Source organism: Sciurus carolinensis, chromosome 11 (assembly GCF_902686445.1).
Source record: "Sciurus carolinensis chromosome 11, mSciCar1.2, whole genome shotgun sequence".
Lineage (NCBI taxonomy): Eukaryota > Metazoa > Chordata > Mammalia > Rodentia > Sciuridae > Sciurus > Sciurus carolinensis.
In genome coordinates this window covers 34020776-34039209 of record NC_062223.1, presented here as the reverse complement: position 1 = coordinate 34039209, position 18434 = coordinate 34020776, and the positions used below count along the sequence as shown (strand labels likewise).

Genomic DNA, 18434 nt, shown 5'->3' with positions numbered 1-18434 from the left:
CGCGGACCGGCTGGCGAGCCCCGAAAGGGTTAAAAATATCCGCGCACTTTTCGCCCCCGACTCTCGGGTCCCCGAAGGCCGGCCGGGAGCCCCCGGGAGTGAAGTCGCCAGTTGGCCAACTTTTCCTTCCGACCCCCCGAAAGTATCCCGGCGGGAAAGTTGGCGGCCTCTCGGTTCCCGTTGGCTCCGGCCGCCCTTTCCCGGCGGGCGGGAGAGAGCTCGCCCTCCGCTCCCGGGCTCGGGGGGCGCGCGCCCTCGGCGCGGGCGGGGGCGCGGGCCCCGGGAGGCCCCTCCGGGCCGGGCTGGGACGCGGCTGCCGAGTCCCGGCTCCGGCCCCTGAATTGGGGGGTCCGCGTCTGCCCCAAACGCCGCTTTCTTCCGTTTTCCATGTCATTTCCTGTACTAATAAGATGGTGGTCAAAGCAGGGGAGGAGAGCAGCAGCGAGTCGCCGCCGCCGCCGCGCCGAGGCTGGCGCTGAAACTTTGCCTCGCCGGGGACCCGCGCGCCCGCAGCGCGGCCGCTCCCGCCGCGGGGCCGCAGCCCGGGCCGCGCCGCCTCCGCCGAGCCGCCCTCCGGGCCGCCCGCGCCGCCCGGCCCCGCGGCCGCCGCCGCATCCCGGGGAAGGTGAGTCAGCCCGGTAGCCACTGTGGCCATTGAAAATGGCTTCGGAGAGCGCTCGGCAGTTTGCCAGCGAGCGCGGGGCGCCGGGCGCGGGGCGGCGCGGGGGCGGCGGCGGCGCGGGCAGCGGGGCCGGGGCGGCGCGGGCGCGGGCGGAGGGCGGCCCGCGGCCCCGAGGTGGGTTAACCCGCGGCAGGTAGCCGCCGCCGCGGGACTCGGCCGCCCTCCGCCTCCTTCCTCCCGGCTGGCTCGCTCGCTCGCTCGCCTTGTTACAATGTAGCCTTTTCTCTCCGCGTTCGTTCCGCCCGCTGACGGACGGGGCCGCCGACCAATGGGAGCGGCCGCCCGCGCCGAGCGTTCGGAATGAGAACGCGGTGACACGGGAGGGGCGGGGCGCGGGCCGCCCGAGGGCTCGCGCGGCCGCTGGCCTAGTTCTCGGGGGCGGCGAGGTGCGGGGCGCGGGAGGGGGCGGCGCGGGGCTCCTGCGAGGTGCTGTGCCCCACCGTTGCGGTGGCGCCTCTTCGGCAGCCTCCACCCCCACTCGCAGTCCCCAAGGTACTCTGGATGCAGAAACTGCAGAAACTTGGTGGCCAATGACCTTCCTCCGTCAAGGCCAGCGTGCCCTAGGCGAGTCGCTGCAGGGAGAGGAGCTGGCGTGGCGATGGGCCATGCGGGGAAAGTTGCTGGAGTCCTGACCCGGGTGGAGAGCGGGTCAGGCGCCCAGGATGGGCCGGGGCTTAGGGGAGAAAATGTTCAACCTCTCTTCTTTCGCGGCCCTTCGCTTCATGGGGAGAGAAGCCGAGGTATATAATTTAGAGTGGCGGAGAGGAAACACGCCCAGTTGTTTGTGTGTGGGGACAGGAGGCAGTAAGGCCAGAGTGCTCTTAATGCCTGGAAACCCCATAAACTTTGGGGATTTTGTCTGTGCTGGAGCAAAAGAATTTTCCATTCTTTTGTGCTGGAGCGCCATGCCGGTGGCACACAAGCTGGCCTTTGCCCACATGTCCCCTCCAGAGGAAGGAGGCTGGGGACTCCTGGTGTGGTGGTTGGGAGCGTGGGTCCGTGGGCCAAAAGTAACAAGCTGTGAATTCCTTCCCTTGGGAGTGGGGCATGGTCTCAGAAAGGTGGGTGCTGTCTGCAGACCTTTCCTTCTGGGAACACAGCCCGGGCCCCTTGCTTTATTTAGCTTGATGGGAAGGTTTTCTCCGTCAGAATCCCTTCTCAACAGCTGTGTGACTTTGGGCTTTGTTCTGTTACTTTCGACCTCTCTGAACCTGTTTCTCCTTCCCTAAAGAGGGGCCACCAAAACTTGGCTAGCAAGGCAGTCTGGAGATGAAATGAGACAGAGATCAGGTTCCTGAGATAGCCCGGGTTCTGGTTCATGGTTATGTAGTGTTGCTATGTGACCCTAGGTATTTCGGGAAGGCACCAGCTTGGGAACATCAGGATTACCTGAGGGTCCCACCCTGCTCCACCCAGGGCCCTCAAGGATCAGCTGATGGCAGGGTCTGGTTCCCTTCCCTGGTAACATTCTCCAAGATGACAGGCTCCTATCACTTGTCCCCAGAGCCCTGATCAGCCACCATACACCCTACATATGATTTTGACCGAGCTACTGGATCCCTCAGTTTGAGAAGTTTTATAAATTTGCTCTTCTTGGTGTCCAGTAAGATTCTGTCCTCTAGATCGTTCTTCTCTTGCACGTCCCTGGTTCTGGGTGGTTAGCAAGCGTGAGGGAGGTGAGGGGCACTGGGCAAGGGGTCAGGAGTCACCTGCTTCTTTAGCAACCTACCCGGCCTGCCCTTCTAGCTGTTTCAGGGTGGTGGTGAACATACGGGGCTCCCAGCTGTCCTTAACCTTCCTCACTGACCTCCTCCAGATTGCTGAGCTTGGCTGAGGGGTACCATCCTGCTGGTCCTTCGGCAGAAACCCTGGTATCTCTCTCCCTCGCCCAGTCCCTGCTATCCGCAAGCGCGGAGAGCTTCGACCTCTCAAGGGAATCGTCCCTCTGCCAGCTCCTCCAGCGCCTCAGTCCAGCCACAGCTGTCCCTCTGCAGGACCACAGCAAGAGCCTGCGAGGCCACCTGCAACCGCCCCCTCCGTCCCTCTCAGTGTGTTCCAAGTCGATCACGTCAGGCCTCCCAGTTTCTGCTTGAAACAACTGAAGGCTTCCCAGCGCGTGTGGGATAGAGAACGAAAATGTTACCGTGATCGCAAAGCCTCTGAGTACAGCCCTGCCTTTTCCAGACCTCATCTCCTACCCTTCCTGGACCCCTCTGATCGTACCTCCTGGCCTGGCTGCTCCCACCCCGGGAACCCTGGCCCAGCTGCCACCTGTGAGTGACTGGAGGCTGGCAGGGAAGGCCGGAGAGTGGTTCTAGAGGCCCTTAATGCCCTCCTCTAGGTATCTCCAGTTCTTCAGGTACATAGCGGGGTTGAAAGGAGGTCCCCTCGCTTGTGGGAGCAAGTGGCTGGCTGGTGGGACCGTGGGCTACGGTGATGCGTGATACACGTGGCTTCTGGGCTAAAGCATTAGCCTGCTGGCCTGAGAACCTCTGGGTGCCCTTTCCCTGGGCATGGACACTGGTAGGAGGTGGGATGTGTCTGCTTCTGCCAGTCTGGTCCTTGCATCTTCCCTGCCCTGAGTCCTTGATGGCCTGTGATGGATCCGCAGTGTGAGTGACAACAGACCTTTGTTACTTGGAGCCACTGAGAGCTGGGATTTTTTGTTATTGAAGCATAACCTAGCCTGTCCTCATGGCTGTGGGGACCAGCTAGCAGCCTAGGCAGAGTGTCAAGTAGTGACATGCTGTTCATGCACAGAAGGAAGGACGTGACTTGGGAAGCAGCCCAGCCTGGGGGACCTTTCTAGCGTGCAGATCTGAGCCTATCAGTTCCTGGCCACGAAACATTCACCCACTCCCCGGCTGCAGGAGAAAGGCAGCCTCCTGCCCCGCCCTCCAGTCCCTGTGGGGACACTGTCCTGCCAGCCTCCCCTCTGCCCCTGCCCTGGGAGCCCCCCCCCCCCCCCCCCCCCCCCCCCGTGCCCTTCCCTCTCCACTCCCCTTCAGGGAAGTTGCTGCCTCCGCCCGCTCCCCTACCTCTCCTGCCAACACCCACCTCTGAGGCATCTCCCTTTCTTGTGTGATTGGTCACAACCCCATTCTTCCATGGGATCCCAGCTCTGTGAGGGTTGGCGCAAGCGATCCAGAGTTCTGATTTGAGAGCGCCTCAGTAAACACCTCTGTGGACAAAGGACTCGCCGTGTCCCCAGGGCTGAGAATGGAAGCATGAGAGCCGCTTCTGTCCGCCGGGGACTGGTGTCAGACAAGGCAGGCAAAATCAGTGGCCTGTGGAGGAAGGACGATAAACTCCCCCTCCTCATGGGTGAGGAAGTTCCAGGAGGGCGACAGGTGAGAAGAGCCCCTTAAAGTCTGTGCTGATCTGGAGGTTAAGTGATTCAATGGAAGGTCCACAGAGCAGGAGACCCAGGGGTGACAACGATGGCGATGGCAGTTCCTGTTTATCAAGGACTTCCGTGGCTAGATCTGGTCCTAAGCACGCCCTGTACCGTGCTAATCATTTCATAACAAAATACCTGAGGCTGGGTGCTTTTTGGAGGAAAGAGGTTTATTTAGTTCATAGTTCTGGAACCGGAGAGTGCACACAGCGTGGCCCCGTGGGAGGGCCTCCTTGGCTGCCTGCTGTCATGGCGGGGGCCACATGGCAAGAGTTGGGGAGAACAGGTGGTCCCACTCAAGACAGGAAGCCGGGGGTGAAGAGGCCAGGCTTGTCCTTGTCACAGCCTCTGAAAAGAACTAACCAGGGCTGAGAATTACATCAGTTTGTAGCAGGGACAGTGCCCTCAGTGCCCCAGTGACTGCTGTGTCTTCAAGTCACTGCCCCACGGAGAACCAGGCTTTCAACACATGACCGTTGGGGGCACATTCAGACCAAAGCCAGCCCCCAGCACCACCCTCTGTGAACCACAGCGGGGGACCCAGGGCCAGCGGCTGGCTGATGTGGCCTCCTCGGGCGGCCTCCTGAAGTGAGGGCAGAAGGCCAGAACCCCTGGGCAGAGCCCTCCTTGGATGACCCCAACGCTGGGCCTGCAGCAGAGGGGCTCCTGGCTCCAGGTGTCGGGGGCCCTGGTGGCAGGGCTGGTCCAAAGCCAGCGGGCGTGTCTGCACTCCCCGCTGGAGCCCAGAGCCCCGGAGGCCCCAGAGCTCCTTCTAGGAGTGGGGCTGGGAGGGGCTTCCCGGCCGGCCCAGGGCTGTACCGGAAAAACAAGCTGTGCAGAAAGAAAGAAAAAGAAAAAAAGCAATAAAGAAAAAGGAACCATGTGCTTTATTTTTAAAGAGCCTATTTCCTATTGCAGATGCGTATCTCCAAAGGGCTGGCGTCCCAGGGTGCACCCCGCCTAGAGGCTCTGCAGGGGGGAGGCTGGGGTGGGCTGGGTGTCATCCTGTCCTCCGCACATTCACCAGGTGGCCGTGCCCATGAGCAGTCGCGGCGCTGGCCAGGCCTGGTGCAGGGCTCGGGACCCCCTGCAGCCCAGTCCTTGTGCACGGGCCACAGTGGGAGGTCACCGCGCGCACTTACCCAGGCAGGGCCGGGTCACGCAGGGGCGCAGGGAGACGGCCACTGATTCTAAGTCAAGTTATGCCACCTCTCCGAGCCTCGGTTTCCTAGAGTACCAGGAAATGGAGTCCCCACGTCGCACTGCTGTGAGGATGAGGGAGCGCAGGTGACGCCCTGCACCTAGTCAGCAGCTCCTTCGTGTTCCACACGATCGGGCCCTGCTTAGGGTTCTGCTCAGGGTCCTACGCACTGCTCATGTAAAAGTGAACAAAACCAACAAATATCTCAGCGCCCTGGGAACTTACACCATAGCAAAGGGAGGCAGAGAAAAATCAAAATAAGTAAGTAAAACAGAGGCACATTACATATGCTCCACGCTGAGGAGAAAGAGGAAGCAGGGAGAGGGAGCTGCTGTGGGCTGCAGTTCTAAACTGGGAGGGCCTGAGAAGGGCCATGTGGATAACCTCATGAGAGCGTTCTAGGGAGAGGGAGCAACAGTGCAAAGGCCCTGGGGTAGGAGCAGGACGTGGTGCGACTTGTGTTATTACTCTGCTCTTTCCGGGCTCCTCTCCCTCCATCTCCTCCTTCACACGCACTTTCCAGCCAAATAAACTGCTCAAGCCTCAGAGGGTTTTATAAAGAGGAAGCAGATGTAGCAAACAGACTCACATTCCAGAAAGCTGGAGTAGCAGCTTGGGACGAGGCTGGTGGCAGGGAGGCCAGGTAGGCGGTAATGCAACAGTAGAGGCAGGCGAGGAGGATGAGATCTGGGGCCCTCCACACAGAGGGACAGAGTGAATAGGCTGGGGCTCAGTCTTGGGGGGCCACAAATTTCCTAGAAATGTGCCTGGCTTCCCTTTCTGAGTAGCCAGGGAGCCCCAGGTAGGATCTGGCAGAGGGCCTTGGGCTGGTCCTTGGGTAGGGACGTGGGGTGGGCTGGAGGGGTCACGCTGTGCCCTGCAGAGCGGGTGGGCCTGAGGCTCGCTCCTGCCTCTGCTGCTTGGCTGTGGACCCCAGGTGAGAGGCTGGCCTCTGAGGCCTGGGCCTCATCTGCAGAGTTCCGTGATGACAGTGCCCGCCCAGGGCTCACAGTGGCCCCCAGGAAGACACTGAGCTCTGGCCAACCCAAGGCCACTGCTCAGATGTGAGGTTAGTGTGTCCTTTGCTGGTGACAGCAGTGCCTGAAAATGGGACCACATCTTAGTGACCTTTCTGCTTAGAGGTGACCAGCAACATCCTCAGAGACTCATCCCACTCCCTGGCTTGAGTTCAAGGTCAACCATTCAGCCTCAGTTTCCTCTTCTGTAAATGGAGACGGTCACGTCTGTCCTGCTGCACAGTCTGCGGAAGAAAATGTTTCCCTTGATGTTTTCGGGACCAGGTTTAAGACGCTGTCATCTCTGGGATGGCGAAAAGCTGGAAGGAGCAGGAGTTGGGCACCATGGTTCTTGACGACAGCCCCACAAGGTTGCTTCTGCATCATTTTATGGAAAAGTAAACTTGGAGCTCAGAGAGGTTAAGTGACCTTTCGAGATCACACAGCCATATTCTAGTCTTGGTGGTCACCTTGAGAAAGCCACATTTATTCAAGCAGCCCTGGGGGACTCCTTCTTGTGTGACATAGTTCCCAGCAGGTTCCTTAGGGGTTCTGAAAATGGGATGTGATTTATTGGGTCTTAATTCACACTGAGGATTTCAAGACCCTCTCCATAGCAGGAACCTGAGGGGTCAGTACTTGGAGGCACATTTGGAGAGACCAGGAGCTTCTGTGGAATGGGCCCCGGGCAGGGGAGCGGCGGCGGGGGCCGGAGGCTGCTGGCCACCTGATGTCCAGCGTCAGCCTCTGGGCAGGCCGGCTGAGGAAGCCTGGGTCCTGGCTGTGAAGGACCCTGGGCCCCTGGAGCCTTCGGTCTTCTGGGGCCTTCCCTTCCTGCTTCCCCCCCTGCCCAGCTGACCCGTGGTGGCCTTTCAGGATGCTGCTCCTGCTTCCCCAGAACCTGTATCCTGAACCCCGGAGGCAGGCAGGCAGCCGGCTCTACGACCTATTGTGCAGCTGAGAAAACCGAGGCCCAGAGACCAGAGTGACTTGCAGGTCATACGTTCAGAGTGTGCGCAAGCCCCCTCCTGACCCTGCGCCTGGCGTCCCTTCCTCCGCACGCCAGTCCCGCTCCTCCTGCAGGCGGAGCCGCGTGCGGACCTGGGAGGGCGTCTGGCCTCGTGTCTGTCTGTCTGGACACAGAGGCCGCCTGGTTGCTGCCCAGAGATCTGCCTGGCCGGCGCTCAGCCCTGCTGAGGGAGGGTGGCAGCGGCCCCCAGCCATGTGGCTGGAAGGAGCCTGGGGAGCAGAGGGGTGGTGGCCAGCGGGCCACTCGTCCCACGCTCGAGGCAGGGCTGAGCCCAGAGCGGGCCATGGCAGCAGGGGCGCTGGGCTCGGATGTGAGGCTGGGCTGGACGTGACTGAGCCAGTCAGCAGGGAGCCGCCCCCTCAGTGCCTGCTCTCCCCGAGTGACCCCCACATCGCACACTTTCCCCAGGGGAAGGAGGGACAGCCCCGGAGGGTCCTGCCGCCAGCCGCCGGGGAATGGAGACGGCCAGCGTGGGAGACTGCAGGATGGCCAGGGGACAGCTGTGGCTCCAGCCCGTCCCTCTGCCCCCAGGTGTGCACACCTGAGAATGCAGACACCGAGCACAGAGCCGTGGTGCAGGCTGGCTGGGACTTCCTGCCCAGTGCTGGCTGCACAGGTGTTGTGGAGCCCCGGGCTCTGGTGTGTGCCCTGCACCCAGGCTCCTCTGCCAACAGCATGGTGGCCCTGCCACCACAGTGCCGTGTAGAGAGCAGAGCGTGGGCTCCACAGCCGCCTGGCCACCCGCTCTGCGTCCCTGGTCCGCGGTGAGATAGGTGCAGATGCTGAGACGAGCGGTGAGGGACTCTTTCTGCAACCTGACGGCGCTGCGTCAGTTTTTATTGTGTTTTACAAAAGCGTCAGTTGGCAACAGATCGGAAATGCCAAAAAGTCTCTCCCACAGATAGTGTGAGCAGCCCTGGCGCGGATCCTGGCAGCCACGGGAGTGTTCGACGACTCCACGCGGGGACTGGGAGCGGGGAGCTGGGAGGAGCCGGCCCTGGAGGAGGAAGGGCCTTGGGGACCTGGGAACAGTGTGTGCCAAGATAGGCAAGGAGAGGACCCGAGGTCAGGGCACGGTGGGGGCTTGGAGAAGAGGAGGAGCAGGTCCTGGAAAGCAGTGGAGGGCCACCTAGGGAGGGCCCCAAATGCCAGTAGGTGAAGTTGGGACTTTGCCTCAGAGGCACTGGGGAGCCATTGATAGTTTCTGAGTAGTGGAGAGAAACAGGCTTATGCTTTAGAAATTCTGTCCAGATAGCATCAGGTGGGGAGTAAGGTCATGGTGCTTGAAAGGACAAAAGGGGCCAGGCGAGGGTCTCCTCGGGGTCTTAGCGGTCACAAGGGTGCTTCCAGTGGAATACTTGCTGGTGAGCAGGTCTCTTCCTGTCCCGAGTCAGTCCTGGCTGGACAGGACGCAGGCCTCGGGGTGGCCAGGCAGCCTTCCCAGGCTGTCCAGGTTGTGGGTTGACACCTGGACACCTGTGGCAGGCCTTCCTGACCCCACGTCCTGGGCGCAAGGGCACGGACTGGCGTGCTGCCAGCAGGTGTCCACTGGCCATCGGGGTCAGAGCCCTGTTGGGGGTGTGGCCAGAGGAGGGAGGCTGAGGCCAGGGGCTTGGCCAGGCACTGGGGTCCATTTAGGAGCTGAGTGGTGGCTGGTGACCACCTGCAGGGTCCCTCTGAAGGGCCGGGGGCGTGGCCTGTACGAGTGGCCTCAGAAGTCAGCAAGCCCCTGGTGTGGCAGCGAGGACAGGTCCTGTCCAGCCTGGGCAGCCACGGAGCTGCAGGGCAGTGTCCTGAGCTGCCACCTAACCTTTGGCTCTGTCCCCAGAGGCGCCGACTCGCCCTGTCCCGTGGCTCCTGGGACAGACCAAGGTGCGGCTGGGCCTGTGGTGGCCACGAGTCCACAGAGTGGGGCCGCCCGGGGAGCTGGGGGCGCCTCTCCCACCGGCCACACCTGTGCCCTCCTCTCTGGGGCCCGTCCAGGGTGGCCCAGCCTCTGTCCCTCCCTGCAGTTCTGGGCGGGCAGCAGGGCTGGCGGCTGTCCAGAGGGGCTCTGGCTGCCTGAGGTCCTGCACCAGGGGCCTGGCTGCCTCCTGTGGCCATCCTGGCACTGGCTTCACGGCCAGCAAGGTAGGAGTCCCCGAGGTGCCTCGGTTTGGGCAGCGGCCTGGCCCTGCTTGGAGGTTGGCAGGACCCCTGCTTACTGCGGGTCGGGGTCATCTCAGGCGCCAGGGGGACCTGCTTGATCCGTGGTGGCCCTGCTCTCAGAGGACACCACGAGCCTGGTGTGGCCCAGGCTCCCTTCATAGTGATGCGTCCCAGATGGAATCCCTCAGGGCCATGCCCAGAGGTGAAGGGCACCGTCCAGCTGCCCGTCACTGCCCGTCACTGCTTCTCGGGTGGCTGCGTCCTTCTCCACCTCCAGCTCCTCCTGGCTCTGTGCCCCGTCCTGCCCGGAGCCCCAGCTGGCTGGTGTCCAGGGGCCCTCCCCCAGTCTCAGGCAGAAACCGGACTCTGGTGGCACCTGCCAGTGGCTCCCTCATCCTCCCCGAGGCCTGCCCTGAACTCAGGACGCGCTCCTGCCTCTGGGCCTTTCTCTCTGCCTGGAGTGTTCCCTGGCTCGCTGCCCAGGCCAGCAGCAGGCTCTTCCCGGATGCCCCAGGCTCCTGGCCCCGCGGCCAGTCTGGAGTCCAGCACTTGCCACCTGCAACCCCAGGGCCCTGGGTGCAAGGACGGGAGTGGCCTCTTGTGCGGGCACAGTGGCACGCTCTGCGGAGGAAGCACCCGGGTCAGCTTGCTGCGTCCTTGGGGCAGGCAGTGGCCTCCACGGGCCCACCTCATAGACCAGCCCTGCGGCCTTGTCGAGGTCCAGCAGGGAGCTAGGTGGGGCTGGGTGACTGTCAGGAACACAGCCACATGGCCGGCTTGTGCCCGTGACTTGGTCAGGGCCAGTCCCCAACTGGGACCGGGCCTCCCAGGCTCGCAGGTTCTGCCTGTGGGTACAGGCCTATCATGGCTGGGCCATGGTGGGCGCAGCCGGGGACGCTGCCTGTCCATGTCCCCCTCCTCTTCCCAGGCGCCTGCCTCTGTGCAGAGTCCTCCTGGAGACACGGCCCTTCCCCGGGAGCACCCCTGAAGCTGGTCATTCATCTGGGGACGAGGGCGACGCTGGGACAGACTCTGGGGGTCCCTGGGGAAGCTGGACCAAGGTGGCGCCCGGTGCACCTCTGACCTCCCGGACACTCCTCGAGTCTTGTGGAGGTCCCGTGTCCTGGCTCCTGTGCACGCTGATTCCTCCACCGGCTCTCATGCGGCTGGAATAGACCTTTGCTCCTGGTCCCGCAGGGATCCCCCTGAGGCTCAGCAGGGCCACCAAGCCCGCCTATCCCTGTGGGTCTGAGTTTCTCTGATCCCCTGCTCCCACGTGGAGACTCGCTCCCCAGGAACTCTGTGTCTTTTTAATTTCATCATACTACATTTCAGTTACATAAAGAAAACACTCGCGTGTGCACGTGCGTGTGTGTACATGTATGTACACACGTATGTGTGCCGTATAGATTCACTATTGTCATCGGTACTGCCGTGCAGGTGTGGGACCAGGGCCAGCCGCGTGAGGGCAAGCACTCTGCCACTGAGCCACATCCCCAGCCCTACACGGGTATGTTTCTGCCATTAAAAAATCAAATCCTGGCTGTCTCCTTGGCAGCCACGACATTTAGGTGGCCTCACAGAGTTAGACCTCGTCGTTATTACTTCTGAAGATCCTTCTAGATCTTTTTCTGTGCACTGACACATGGAACCTGTAGGAGTACCTTCTACTAGTGTGTGTGTGTGTGTGTGTGTGTGTGTGTGTGTGAACAAATGGTTTCATGTTGTCCAGATCATTCTGAAAATTGCTTTTCTGACTTAGCATTCCATTTCCATGGCTAGAAAACCTAACTACGGTTTTACATGAACGGCTACCAGGATTACTTTTCTTTACTGATTCACCCTGGTTTGGGGAGTGGCTCCTCATTTATTCAGCCACTCCCCTCCTGCTGGACACGTAGGTTAATTCTGATTTTATTCGAGTGCCTTCTTGGGCATGTCTGGAGTTGCCGCTGCTTGGTTATGGGAGCCTGTTACATTTTTAAAGTTCATTGTGCCGTATTTAAAATTGGTCAGCTAAGAGTTTTCCCAGAACCAAATGCCTTCCCGCGGGGGCCCTGTTATTCCTGGAGACCTCGTTAGAGCCAGAGAGAAGCTCTGCCGCCCTGGCCCCGGAGCCTCTCTCCCTCACACTGGGACCTTTCTGTCCTTGCTTAAAGCCACAGTTCCAGGGGACCCTGGGGCGGCTTACGAGTAGGTGGCCTCTGGACTCAGAAGGCCTCGGTCAGATCCTGGCTCAGCCCCTCCCCAACGGTGTGCTTCTGGGGAAGTGGCATAACCCTCTGTGGCTTAGAAGCCGTGTCCCAGAGCTGCCATGGGAGCCAGCACCCATGCAGGCCAGCGCTGCGCCAGGCGCATAGCAAAGGCCCAGCAGCGTCCCCTCCCCGGTCTCCTCTCCGCACTCCCCAGTCCCCACTGCACTGGGACAGGACCTGTGCCCCTGCTGGGCGGCCCTGTTGGCTCTGGCCTTTGTGACAGCTCCGTCCCATCGTCCACTGGCATCCCAGAGGAGGCCGCTGCCCGGAATGCAGTGGGCGATCAGATTTCTGCCCTGCTTGGCCCTGGCGGGTCTGGACTGCGGCCTACGCTGAGGGAAAGAGGTCATTCTGACCATTTGCTCTGGCGAGGTGGCCAGGAGCCTGGTAACGTAACCCCACACCCCGGGGATTTACGGGCTCAGTGGGGCCGCTGTGGCTGCGGACTTGATCTCCCTCGGCTGCAGGGTGGGCAGGAGAAGAAAGCGGCCTGGGGTCGGCCTCTCCCGGAGCCACTGCGGCTGCCCAGGTGCGGTTGCCTCGGCTCAGGGCAGATGCTGCAGCTGGTTATTTACTTAGAGCTGCAGAGAAAGACCCTCTGCTCCTCCCTCACGCCCGGGTTCGGTCAGCTCCTGTTGTCCTGACCAAAATGCTGACGAGCAGCCGCGCAGGCGAAGTTCACCGCAGCTTGCCGTCTCAGGGGCCTCAGTCCACAGACGGCCGGGCCATCGCGCAGCCCCAGGCGAGGCAGAGCGTTGTGGCAGGAGGGCCCGGGGGAGCCACCGGGTCAGGACATAATGCAGGGACGAGGCCGCAGGGACGACGCACCCTTCCAGGTCACACGCCTGGTGACCCACCTCCCACAGCCTCACCCGCCTGCCTACATTTACCAGGCCGCTCAAGCTGGGGAGGACCGTCCGGGGTACAGCTCTGCCAACCCCGTCAGCCCCTCTGGATGCACCTGTATTGACACAGGTGCTTTTGGGGGACACCACATTCCCAAACCATCCCCCTGCTCCCCTCAGGAGCCTTGTGCCACGGCCTGCGGAGCCCCTCGCAGCCCCCGGAGACAGGCGCCGCCGCCGTCCTTTCCCAGAGCTGGAGTCTGAGGCCCTGGCAGGCGGACAGACTTTCCCTAGGCCACACAGGTAGCCGCCAGCAGTGCGGACAGAAGCCTGGCCATCTGGCTCTCCGTCCACTTGGTTTTCCCAAGGCCACCGATGTGCTGGTCTTGGCTGGAGGAGGCCGACTGGGCAGCCCTGCTGGGCCTCTTGCTCTGGGGCGCTGGCGGGCGGTCAGCGAGTGCAGAGGGCTGGGATTACTTCCTAAGAGGCGAGAAGTGCCCTGCTGGCCGGGGCCCAGCCTCCCCAGCGCCAGCCACAGCCCTCTTGGTAGCCCAGGTGGCCGGCAGAGCGGCTGCTTCAGCGGAGGCCCGTCTGCCCTGCTGCAGGAGGACAGGCTGTTGGAGCCACCTGGGGACGAGGCAGGAGAGCAGCCACCACGGGAGCCCGTGCGGGTGGGTGGCAGGGCAGCCCGGGCCTGCCTCTGTCCTGAGGGCCTTGCCCACTGCAGCCTGCAGGGCCGGCCTTGGCCTGGAGCAGCTGCCAGAGGCCCTCGCTGGGTCTGGCTTCATAGCAACGCTGGTGTTCACTCAGCACTTACTACGTGCACTGTGGCACTTCTTGCTCCTCAGAACCACCTGATGAGGTAGATGTCGCTACCGTTGTTCATCCTAAGGTCACGCAGGATGGAGCAGGGATGCAGAGGGTCTCCGAGCTTGCGTGGGGCTGCTCCCTCCACCGGCGGAGTCCGCCCCTTGGCAGGTGCTCTGCAAATCTGTTAGTAAAGGGTTGCGCGCGGGGAGCTAGAGTGGGGGGCTCTGGGCCAGCGATGCTGGCTCTCTGGACACGGGTTTGGAAGGGAGGGCTCAGCACGGTGCTCTCTGAAGATGTGGCAGTGGCTGCTGAGGTCCCTCTGGGAGACAGTGCCACTGAACTGCCCTGGGGAGGGGTCTGTGCCGCTCCCAGCTGTCCACGCAGGTGCAAGGTCAGGTGCTTTCTGCCTGGGGGTGTGGAGTGTCCCCTGGGCTGGCCGGTCTTGGGCTTCCTGCGGGCGAAGCTGAGGGAGGCAGGGGCCCTGCAGTGGCTCACATGACTGTACACTGTGCACACATCTTCCCGCAGATTTTGTGAGCCCGTCTTTAATGGGGGTGCCCCTCCACAGGTGCTCATGCCCCTTGCAGATTCCAGAATGGGGGCGGGTGTCTGGGGCAGCATCAGGTGAAGTGGGGCCCGTTGGTCTCAGGCAGTGACCTACCTCAGCTGCCTCTGCGTGCAGGGGCGCCCACTCTCCCCAGGCTTGCTCTCTTTATAAACAGCCCTGCAACAGGACCTCTGCTGAGTTCCAGCCTGGTCGCAGCCATGGGTTCACTGTGTGGCTTTGAGTGTGTCCCTCCCCGTCTCTGGGCCTTGATGTACCACCCTGTAATAGAGACCGGCCTCTGCTGTTCTGTCCCTCCTGTTTGAATTAGGTCTGAGGACACAGGCTGACAGTTTCTTGGAGCCTTTTGAAGACACTGGGGTGCTGGAGACCCTCCCCCTCGCCCGTGCGGATATTTGGGCATGGAGTCAGGAGCCGGGTGCTGGTAGTGATGGGACTGAAGAGCACAGGACAGCATGGGGCTGCAGGTCCCGCTCCTCCAGTGCCACCTGGGACGCTGAGATGCAGCAGGCAGCAGGGCGTGGGGAACCCTGCTCTGAGGCCAGGTTCTGCCGCTTCCTCTGGCTGTGCACTACGGTTTCCTCTCCTGTGAAATGGGTGACTGGAAACTCCTCCCAAGGTCAGGACGAGGAGGCAACAGGCCAGTGGACCCAGTCCTGGGGCACTCACCGCGTGGCCAGGGCCCGTGGGTGGGCCCGGGAAGGCTCCAGGAGCTTGCCACCAGCCTGGAAGCCGAGTCCAGAAATAGAAGACCCTGGCGACAGAGGCTCCAGATGGCCAGCTGCCCTCGCCAGCCCTGGAGGCCACGCCGAGCCGGCAGCGTGGCTCTCTCCCTCCCGGGACGCCGTCTGCATAAATCACCCGGCAGCCTTCGGGCTAATTTTACCTTCTTGGTTTTCATGAATCATTTCCCATCGGGGGCGTGTGAGCGGGCTGGAAACGGCTCTGCCGGCTGGTGCCGGGTGCCAGCCGCAGCGGAACGCCCGTGCCCAGCCCGCTCCAGCGTTTTCCGCAGGGCCCTCTGCAGGACAGGCCACCCGAAGGCCAGGGAGGCCCTGCAGACTGGCTCCTTCCAGCCACGCCCTGTGCCTCGGGTTAGCGTGACTCGGTCCAAGGGCTCCACCATGGTGGTCCTGAGGGTCTGTTTCATCCTCGGGCTGGAAGGGTTTGGCATAGAAACCCCGGGTCCCTCTGGCCCAGCCCCAAGAGTTTGCATGAAGGTTCATAGTCACAGAACACCAGGGCCAGTGGGCCCTAATGGACCATTGTACAGATGGGTAAACTGAGGCTCAGAGGGAAAAGGATTTACAAGGTCAGTGCATCAGTGGAAGAGGTCAGACTGATATTCATTTGCTGACAGCCTACTTTTTACTTATGACAACCCAACCTGACTCACATTATCTCCCTTTAATGGAGGAGCAACTGAAGAAGGCACACGGAGGGAAAACTTCCCTGTATTACCATCAGAACTGGTAGAGCTGGGTTTGCACCCAGCAGCCCCCCACCCGATTCCACCCCCACTCCCGAGCCTGCAATCCCAACCCCCATGCAGAGCTGCATCTTGCTGTGGCCCTCGGGGCTGCCTTTGCTCCTGCCCTCACCACCTCTCCCCCTTCCCTCAGGCAGTGGTTTCCAGGGCTGCCGCCGAGCCACCCTGGAAGCCCCCAGCTGACACCTCCGCAGTTCTTCATGCATCGCCCAGTGGGTACTGAGCCTCTGCCAGGTCCTGGGGGCGGGGGAGCCACAGGTGCAGGCAGGCTGGGAGGCGGGTGATCCTGAGCAGCATCTCCGGGAGCGCACGCGCCTGTGCAGTACTCCTGCCTCTGCCACTTGGGTCTGCAGCACCAGGCCCGGCCCGGGCAGGGGGCGCACAGGAATGCCAGGCTCCCAGAGGCCTGGAGAGCGAGTGCCTGGCCTGTCTGAGCAGGGCCACCACCCAACAACTTGTCGCCTGGTTTGGTGCCTGTAAAGAGTTGCCATCCCTTCCAGTTTTCCAGAAAAATCAAATATCCACATTTTCTCAAGAAATCTGTTTCTTCAAAATCGGCAAAAATGAAAATTGAAAAAAGAGATCAGCTGCCAGTCCGCCCCGTGCTTCCTTTCTTCTCTGCCTCTCAACAGGCCCGTTGAGCAAGTCGGAGCAAGTTTCCATGGGAAGCCCCACACTCCCTGCCCCGAACAACTCTTCCTTCCCTTTGCAGCTTGTCACCCACCACACTGGATCACCAGTAGTGGCAAGGGTGTAGGCTCTGAGTTGGGCGGTGTAGCCTTGTTAAACTCACTTAACCTCTCTGAGCCTCCATTTCCTATCTGAAAAACAAAGTAAACTGTACTTCCTAGATTGTTAAAATGCAGTTTGACAGAAACTCAGGTCAAGCAGGATTAGGCAAAAAAAGGAATTTATGGATTCAGCACAAGTCCCAGAGGATCTTGAGAGCTTCAGGCACAGTTGGATCCAGGAGCTCGCACACTGTCAGCAGGATTCAGTCTATCCATCCTACTCTGCTTTCTGCTGTACTGGCCCCCTTCGTAGGCAGGCTGTTGTAAGTGGCAAGTGGCCTCGTGCCCTGTTCTTTCCACAGTGCCTGAGGTAAAGGGGTTTTTTCCTTCTCAGTAGATTCCCCAGAGCTGTAGTTCATCAGCTGAGTAGGTGACCTACCTTTCCCTGCACCAATCCCTATGGCCCGTCTGCAGATACAAGCTCTGACTGATTGGCCTTCAGTCACACTCCGACCCTTAGGATGAAGTGTTTGGATGAGGGGACTTCCCAGGGACAACAGGGCTTTGGTGCCAGAAGTGACAATGGGTGCTAGCAGACAAATCCAGAGACATTCTACCATGACTGCAAGCCCAGGAGAGCAGGGACCTCGGTCACCTGGGGTGCCTAGCACTGAGGCTGGCACTCATAGTACTGGGACACACTGGAGAGCAAACAACTGTCGTGTTCCACAGTGTGTGGAAGATGCACCTGCAGCCAGCTGTGGCCACAGCCCCGCCCACCTCCCGGCCACGCCCACCTCCAAGCCCCGCCCACCGCCTCCCCTCCAGGCCAGCCCCGCCCACCTCCTTCCTCCAGCGCAGAGATGAAGGTCTTCTGCCCGCAGAGGGACACCTCCTGGACAGTGTCGCCACCCTGCAGAGCCTCCTTCAGGTTGGGGTTGTCAGCTCGCCAAAGATGCCCCAGAGCTCTGTTCCCAGATGTGACGTTTGGCAGTTATAATCATCAGTGACCAAATCACCGTGCGTTCACAGGAGTCCTCCTCCGACGGCCGCTCTGATTGCTTCCTCTGTGTTCGGGCCCCAGCGTTCATGCTGCTTCTTGTTCTGAGCCTGAGGTGCAGGCAGAGCCCAGTTCCTGCAGCCGTAGAAAGGGTCGCAGAGGAGACTGGGTAACAGCACGGGGTAGGCGTTCAGGTTCCGTTTCTGTCCGAATCCCTTCAAGTCAAGGTCAGGATCAGCCGTGTGCATGACCGGTCCATGATACTCGGAAGGGTGCCCTATAAATTCTTGATAAATGATCCTGCGTGTGTGCGTGCACATGCGGAGTCATGGACGAATCCCAGTGTAGGTGCCGAACGCGACGGTTTATCACCTGCAGGGACCATTAGCATGGAAGTGCCAGAGGCCCCATCCCCAGCGCAGTGGGACCCTTGGCGACTGCAGTGGGTGGCACTGCACCAGAACTCAGGCTAAGGGCACCACACCTCTTGTAGCAAGCAGTAAACCAGCCGGTGCGCCTCCCCAGGAATTTAGCTGTTGTGATGTTCTGGTGCAGTCACCTTGACCTGCCTAACTGCCCAGATGATTGGCAGCAGAAACGGCTCAGGGGAAGGTGAGGTTCTTACAGTTTGATGTGCCCAGTGAGGGCGAGCCGTGCTGCCCAGCACGCATGGCAGACGCCCTCTCATCTCACCCCCACGCCTGCGTGTGCATGGCTAGTCTGTAGACGGTGCTGGCCTGCCTGCCTGACAGCGGCTCCCGGTCCCTGCTGTGCTCGGGATGGTGTGCACTGGGGCCCCTGCAGCTTGTGACTCAGAGCATCTGCTCAAGCTTTGATGTGCCTGGAATCCCTAGGCAGACTCTGATTCAGCAGACCTGGGGGGCAGCTCAGGGTTTGGCATTTCCAACATGCCCCCTGCCAGGCCAGTGCTGCAGGTCCGCCGACCACACTTTGAGAAGAAAGGGTCGAGAGCACAGGTTTCCTCTGGCTCCAGTCCCTCCTTGCCCCCTAAGGGCCCAGGTGTGCCGGGAGCCTGGGGTGGCTGAGACTTTGCTTCCTCCTCAGCAGTACTGGGTTAGGAGCTGGATCACCCAGAGCACACCCGGCTCCAGGCCCAAGTGGACACGAGATAGCTGGGATGATCCTCGAAAGAACCCATGTGTCCAGACCTGGACCAGTTGCCCCCCACCCTCCTCCTTCGTCATCTGCAAATGCGGCCTCCGCTCAGATGCCCTATGCTCTGCCCACTGCCCCTGGCCCTCCGC

At 61.3% G+C, this 18434-nt stretch overlaps 1 protein-coding gene across 1 annotated transcript in view; it reads left to right on the top strand.

Moving 5' to 3' along the window:
• Nucleotides 1-417: 417 nt before the first annotated feature.
• Nucleotides 418-18434, top strand: part of Prdm11 (PR/SET domain 11) — a 69112-nt gene continuing 51095 nt past the window's right edge. Inside the window, exon 1 of the mRNA XM_047518370.1 lies at nucleotides 418-625. The gene's annotated coding sequence lies outside the window, so the exon portion shown is untranslated. The remainder of the gene's footprint in view (nucleotides 626-18434) is intronic.